Source organism: Macrotis lagotis, chromosome 5, assembly GCF_037893015.1.
Source record: "Macrotis lagotis isolate mMagLag1 chromosome 5, bilby.v1.9.chrom.fasta, whole genome shotgun sequence".
In the NCBI taxonomy this organism is placed as follows: domain Eukaryota; kingdom Metazoa; phylum Chordata; class Mammalia; order Peramelemorphia; family Peramelidae; genus Macrotis; species Macrotis lagotis.
Window position 1 is genome coordinate 245,114,315 of NC_133662.1, and position 7,610 is coordinate 245,121,924.

Sequence of the window (7,610 nt, forward strand, 5' to 3'; positions counted from 1 at the left end):
CCCATTGTAACACAGGCAGAAAGCAGGCTTAAGGGGAGAGCCAGTGAGGGCATTAGATGAATACTGCCTAAAAATAAAGAGCAGCAATTTAAATGAGGCAACCCAAGGAAATTTATAGGGGAACTGTCCCCACCCCCCATTTAACAAATCAGTAGAGGAACCAAACACAGGTAAATAGACAATCTAATCACATAAAGACAGACAAGGCACAAACAGGAATTACACAAATGCAATAGAATTTTCCAAACTGACAATTTCAACATATATCAACAAACACAGGCCAATGGCAAATTCCTGACGTCTCAAGAATGCCTTGAGGTGAGATTTCAGTGTCATGTCTGACCATCTCTCTCTCCTAAAGGCAGAACAAATATGCTCCTTCTTCTATATCTTTATTTCCCCACACAAGACAATACTTAATCATTTTCTTCTTACTTTTCCCTCTATATTTTAGTCTTATTTACCTTATTCACAGTGGGAGAAGACTAGGACTGAGCTCTTCCCATTTTAAATATTGACAGAGACCTCTCAGGATCAAATGCCTTAGATCCAAGTGTCTTACACCCAATACGGTAGGGTCACCCCCATCCCTCAGTCACCCAAATAGTCCTGACCCTCTAGGAATCTAGCAGATTCCAAGGTCTTACCTTCTTTCTGGGCCTTGTACACAGAAGTTGCAGAATACTCTTCCCACTGATGGGTCAGTTTTTGCCATGGATTTGCTTTTCTCTTCCTACAGAGTCTTTCCTCTTTGGGTCACTTGCATAGAGGGGAAATCGAGACTCCCAGAAAATGGCAAACTGCTGAATTTGGGCAGGGGTGCCTTTTTTGCCAAGTCCTGAGAGGGCAATGGCCCCCAATGGGCATGTAATCCTGAATGAGCCCCCAACAGTCTCAGATGAATTTACCCACTTAAATAAAATTTGGAGATTTCTCAAGGGATGAAGAGAAAAGTTTTATTCAATTCTCGAGAATCAGACCCCACTCTGCCTTAAAACAAGGACAGAGAGTAAGGTACCAGAGTAAGGAATCCAAAAATCTATTTATCCTAAAGCGATCCTCTCCCCAACTGACCCATCCTCATTAAGAAATCTCAGACTTTGTCTCAATCAGGATGGACTTGTGGAAAGTACTCCAGTGGGATAAGGATAAAAAGACTGGATGGAACCTGTGTGAAATTCAAATTCTGATTTGGTATTTTATATTCAATTCTGTAAATCTATTTTATATTTGATATAAAATTTTGAGTGTTTTCTTTGTCTTTGAGTTAAGAAGCTCAGTTTTTTTTAGATGCCCAAAAGTTTAATTTCCTAATCGATCATTTTTGATGAAAGATAACTGAGCTAAGATTAAAGGTTCAATACTCTCAAGAAACATTTTGATTCTAAGGGAATTACTGTCTCAGCACCAGCTGCAAATGGCTTTGTGCCAAGAAAACTTGTCCCTCATTATCTCAGCTCCTGAGAAACTCTACAACATTCATGTGTTGTCCTTGAGAAACTGACCTTGTCCCATCTTAGCCTTGCCAATTAAAAAGGTAGTCTTATCTCATTCCCAGAATCCTGTGTGTCTGCTACCCTTGATTTACTGCCAGACATGTCAGGATTCATCTGAGTTCCAAAAATCCACATAGCATTCCTCAAAGACAAAGAACGGTGGTCCTGATTCCACCTGTGTGGGATCCTATGCTTCCTGATCCCTTGCCCCTATTAGGCTGCTGTTCCATAAATCAATGATATGATTTCCTCACCTACTCTGTTCTGTTTTTTTGTTCTATGTTTATAAAAATAAATTACATCAAATTCTTTGAATTTTGACTAATGAGGCAATCATAGTCTATTTATCAGTCTATTTATCTTTAGAATGAAGGGCAGACATCATCTGAGCTGGATTAGAACTTGGATCCTTTTGATTCCTTGACTAGTGCTGCATCTACTATTTTACCTAGCTGCCCCAGGAATCTCAGAATTTCGATGTTAGAAGGGACCTAGGATAACCATACTTGTACTAGGATTTATCTCTCCAATATCTCCCACAAGCAGTCATCCATCCTCTTTTTGAAGTCTTCCAGTGAAAGAGAAATGTATTACCCTTAGAGACACCCCCCCCTTGTGTCTTCTGAGGCCAAGGGCATTTCTAACTTCTCTTCAATATCTTCGGATCATTATTCTAGAGTAAGTCAAGATCTTCCTAGTTCCTATTCTGTCAACTAAAATTTTAGCCATTCTCCCAAACTTCACAATCCTTTATAAATTTGAAAAGCATACTATTTACAAATCCATTCATCACTGATAAAAATGTAAAACAGAAGATGGGCAAGGATTGCCACTACACATTTATCCAGGACTTCCCTCCAATCTTCTAATAATCATTAGTGACTTTGGCATGGTAGAAAAAATGGAAACAATCAGTGCTAGAGAGGCTGTGGGAAAACAGACTCACTAACACACTGGTAGATTGGTACAGCCATCTGAAGAAAAAATTGGAATCATACATGAAAAGTCACTAATTAGTTCATACCCCTTGAGCTGGAGATTTTTCAGCTAGACAAAAAACTCATAGAAGTCAAAGCTGAAGAGCACATGTTCAAAAGTCAGAGACTAGGGGCAGCTAGGTGGCACAGTAGATAGAGCATCGGCCCTGAAGTCAGGAGGACCTGAGTTCAAATCTGGACTCAGACACTTAATAATTACCTAGCTGTGTGGCCTTGGGCAAGTCACTTAACCCCATTGCCTTGAAAAAAACTAAAAAAAACAGTCAGAGACTGAGTTCAGATACTACTTTCCTCTCTCTCTCTCACACACACACACACACACACACACACACACACACACACATTTATAGTTCTGGAGCCAATGGATCTGTTTCAACACCTACTTCTGATATTTAATTACCTGTGTGATCTTGGACAAGTTACATAAGGAAGGAAGGAAATATCAATTAAATACCCCCCCCCCCCAGAAAGTAGCTGCTTAACCTTTCTAGGTCTTAGTTTCCTCATTTGTAAAATAAGGATGTTGAACTTGATGACCTTTGAAATCATTTCTGGGTCTAGATGCATAACTCTGTCTTCCCTTTAAAGACTAAAGATAACTTTGTATAATTCTTCCACATCAAGCACTTATTAAGCCCCTCTTACTTGCCTGGCACTGTGGTAGGCACTACAGTCCTTACTCCCAAGGGAGCTTACATTCTCCTGGGAGATGAATAAACTAAGTATAAGCATGATAACTGGAGGAGAAAGAAGGCAGTCACTTCTCAAATCTCTGAAATCTAGTTACTGACTTTCTTGCTCAACTGAAATGGCTAGCTCCAAAGTTCCCAGTGATCTTAAATTGCCTGTCTTTTCTACAACCTTACCATTCCCTTCCTTTCAGCAGCAATGAACACTATTCACCATTTCCAACACAATAGGATTCCATCACATTTATATCCCATAACTTATTTAACCATTCTCCAATTGTTGGGCACGTCTCCATTTCCAGTTCTCTGATACCATGGAAAGAAGTGCTATAAATAGTTTTGAACCTTTCCCTCTTTTGTTTGCATTGTTGTTTAGGTCTAATTGTGGTATCACTAGGTCAAAGGGACCAATCTTTCCCAGTTTGTTTGAGGCAACACCTATTTGATAACCAAGGGTTAAGTATGAATTGAGACAAAAGGTAGCCCAGTCTACCATCACAATCATATTAATCTGGGAGGGAAGACCCTCAGAGTTTCTGGCCAGAACAGAAGACAATTGTAGGAGGAGGAGAGGGAGGAGAAGAAGAAAATGGCAGTATTCCCCTCCAATTAGTAGACTGGTCCCCAGGAGGCAGCTATTACTATATTCAGATAATATGATAAAGATAGTACCAAAAATATCTTCTAAAAACCTGATTCACTCTTTCCCACAAGTACACAAAGCATCCAAAGGAGTAGTAAATTTAAATTTAGAGGGTAATAGTACTGAAAGAAATGTGTTAGAAATATTTGTGATGGGGTAGGTAGCTGGAACAATGAAAAGAGCACTGACTGAATGGAGTCAGAAAATCCAGCCTCAGACTTTTAATAGTTATGTGATCCTGGGCAAGTCACTGATAGAAAGAAGAGGAAGGGAGGAAGGAAGGAAGGAAGGAAGGAAGGAAGGAATGATGGGAGGGAAGAAAGCAAGGAAGGAAGGAGAGGAGAAAGGAAAAAGGGAGGGAGGAAGGGAGGGAGGGAGGGAGACAGAGAGAGGGGAGGGAGGGAGAGAGGAAAGAAAGTTTGTTTTTTTTGAAAGACTTTAGAGGTTTTCTAGTGACATAACATATATTTTGTTTCCTCTGAATCATAGACCAGGAGTTGGTGAGCATTGGAATTGTAAAGAGGCAACTTTTACTTGAAAAAGGGATCTCTATGAAACAAATATATATTTTCTACAAGTTCTGGTGTAAGGTGAAGGGTTTTTGATTACTACACAACAAGAGAGACCAATTTTCACAAACTTGATTGAGGACAAGAAAGAATTGCTTTCCAGCCTTAAAAAAACATGGAGGAGGAGCGGGAAAAGAGATGTATTAACAATGAATATTGATGTACAAGCTTCATTTGTTAATCTGGTTCTGGAATTTAGGGCTTATTACAAACTAGTGACAAGAATTACATATATAAATATATAAAATTATTTCTGTTTGGTTTGTATATGATTGTTTTCAATAAATCTTCTATGTTTGAATTCTTAAAAAAAAGAAAATGTGATAATGGTTTAATTCACAACACCTGCTCTGGAAGCCCTTCTCGATAAGTAGAGACCTCAAACAGAACCCTTTGTTATTGTTGCTCCTTGTTCTTCATTCTTGAAGAGAACCAATGGCACCATGAGGGTGATATTTCATTTAAGTGCTGCATAAAGCTGCATAAAGTTTTCAGTTTTACTCTCTTTTCCATAGTCATCATAGTCCAATGGCAAGACAAAAGTCTGAATCATTCAAATCAATTAAGTTTTTGAGCAAAGTTCTAAATTATTTTCTAGAATGATTAGACCAACTTCACCAATAGCACATTAATGGGTCCGTAGTAAAGTCAACTAACAAAAAATATGCACAATTCTCCAAATCCCTAATAGTAAGAGAAATACATTGAAAAACTTTGAGGGCTCAACTCATACTTATTAACTTCATAAAAATAATAAACATGGGAAAAATCAATGCTGAAGAGGCTATGGGAAAATAGGCATACCAATATTCTGTTGGTAGATCAGTACAGTCACTCTGAAATGCTGTTTGGAATCATACAAAAAAAAACCACTGGAGGGGAGGTGGAGTCCAGATGGTGGAGTGAAGGCAGGAAATCCCAGAAGCTCTCCCCCATAACACCCCAAATACCTTTAAATATTGACTCTAATCAAATTCTAGAGTGGCAGAACTCAAAGAAAGATTGAGTGAAACAATTTTCCTGTCCAAGACAACTTGGAAGATCCAAGGGAAAGGTCTGTTAAACCGGGGTTAAAAAGGGCAGCTTCACAGCCCAAGTCAGCTGGTTGCTGGAACAAACCAGCTTCAGCCATCCAGGAATTGCCCAAGGGGTACCTGGGTGCCTGGGTCCCTGGGGGCACTTGGGTCTATGGCAAGGTTGGTTTACAGACCTCTCAGCCCAGGGATTACCAAGGACAATTGGGAAGTGCACCAGAAAAACTATGCCACACCAGGGTGAGCACGGAGATCAGAACAGCTCAGACTTCAGCCCAGACCCAACCCATGGACCAGGAGCAGATCTGTGGAGCCACCCAGCAACTGCTTCCAGAGCTTTCAGTTCACAGGTAAGGGGGTAAGGGAGACTACAGAGGTCTCTCTGCTATCTATCACTGAGGCAGGGTTCTGTGGCTTTGACCGTGCTCAGATTCAAGCTGCAATCTGGACCCCCAGTCTCAGGAAAAGGAGTTTTACTGCCACAGTGGAGCAGGGACCCTCCTCACAGCTCCAGGGTAGAGGGGAGTACTTATGGTGATTTGCAATCCAGAGCATAGTCCAGAACAGTCATAAGACCTTGAAGGAATTGAGGTCCCTAGAGGGTATCCCTAAAGACAAAGCTTGGGATAGTGCATCCTCCACCCTGAAAGCAGAACCACACATTAAAAAAGAATTAAAATCAAGTCATAGACAAAGTCAAAACTTCTGTATTCAAAACCTCCAAGAAAAATATGAATTTGTCTCAGGTTATGGAAGAGTTCAAAAAATGATTTGGAAAATCAAGTAAGGGAGGTAGAAGAAAAATTCAAAAGAGATATGAGAGCAATGCAGGAAAATCATGAAAACCAGGTCAGCAACTTGATGAAGGAATTATATTAAAAAAATAAACAAAGAAAATAACTTCATAAAAACCATAAAAACCATAAAAAAGTTTAGGTCAAATGGAAAAAAATAACAGTCCAAAAGGTCAATGAGAAGAAGAATACTTTAAAAAACAGAATTGGTGACATGGAAAAGGAGATACCAAAGCTCTCTGAAGAAAATAATTCCTTCAAATGTAGAATGGACCTAAGGGAAGCTGATGATTTTGTGAATAATCAAGAAACAACAAAACAAAACCACAGAATGAAAAATTAGATGAAAATGTGAAAGATTTCATTGGAAAAAACAACTGACCTGGAAAACAGATCCAGAAGAGATAATTTAAAAACTATCAGGTTACCTGAAAGGAAAAGACTTCATTTTTCAAGAAATAATACAGCAAAATTGCCCGAATATCCTAGAAGCAAAGGTTGATATAGAAATTGAGGGAATTTACTGATCACCTGAAAGAGATCCCAAAATAAAACCTCCCAGGAATATTATAACCAATTTCCAGAACTCCCAAGTCAAGGAAAAAATATTAGCAGTCAAAAAGAAAAAATTCAACCATCATGGAGCTTCAGACAAAATTACTCAAGATTTAGCAGCATCTACATTTAAGGGCTCGTGGGACTTGGAATATGATATTCTGTAAAGTAAAAAAAAGCTTGAATTACAAGTGAAAAATCAACTACTCAGCAAAATTGAACATCCTTTTTCAGGGGAAAAGACGAACATTCAATGAAATAGGGGACTTTCAAACTTTCCTGTTGAAATGACAAGAGCTGAACAAAAAGTTTGATCTTCAAGTACAGGATTTAGATGAAGCACAGAGAGGGTGGACAAATTATGGGGAATTTAATAATGTTGAACTGCTTATATTCCTGTATGGGAAGATGATACGTATAACTCATATGAAGAAGGAGCATATATAGGCAAGGCACTGGAGGGAGCTGAATATGAAGGTATAATATATTATAAAGATGGAGTTAATGGGCAAGGAAGGAATGTACAGAGAGAAAGGGAAAGGAGAAGGTGGAATGGGCTAAGTTATTTCATATAAAAGAGGTGACAAAAATTTTTGCAATGGAGTGCAAGGGGAAGGAAGGTGAGGAGGATTGCATGAGCCTTCACTCTCATCAGAAATAGCTCAGAGAATACCACCTATATCCAGAGAAAGAATTGTTGAGTTTAAACAAAGACCAAAGTCTATTACCATCATTTTTTTTTAAATGTGTCTTATGTACTACATAATTTTGCTATCTCTAATATTTTATTTTCTTCTCAAGGATGTGATTTCTCTCTCAACACATTCCATTT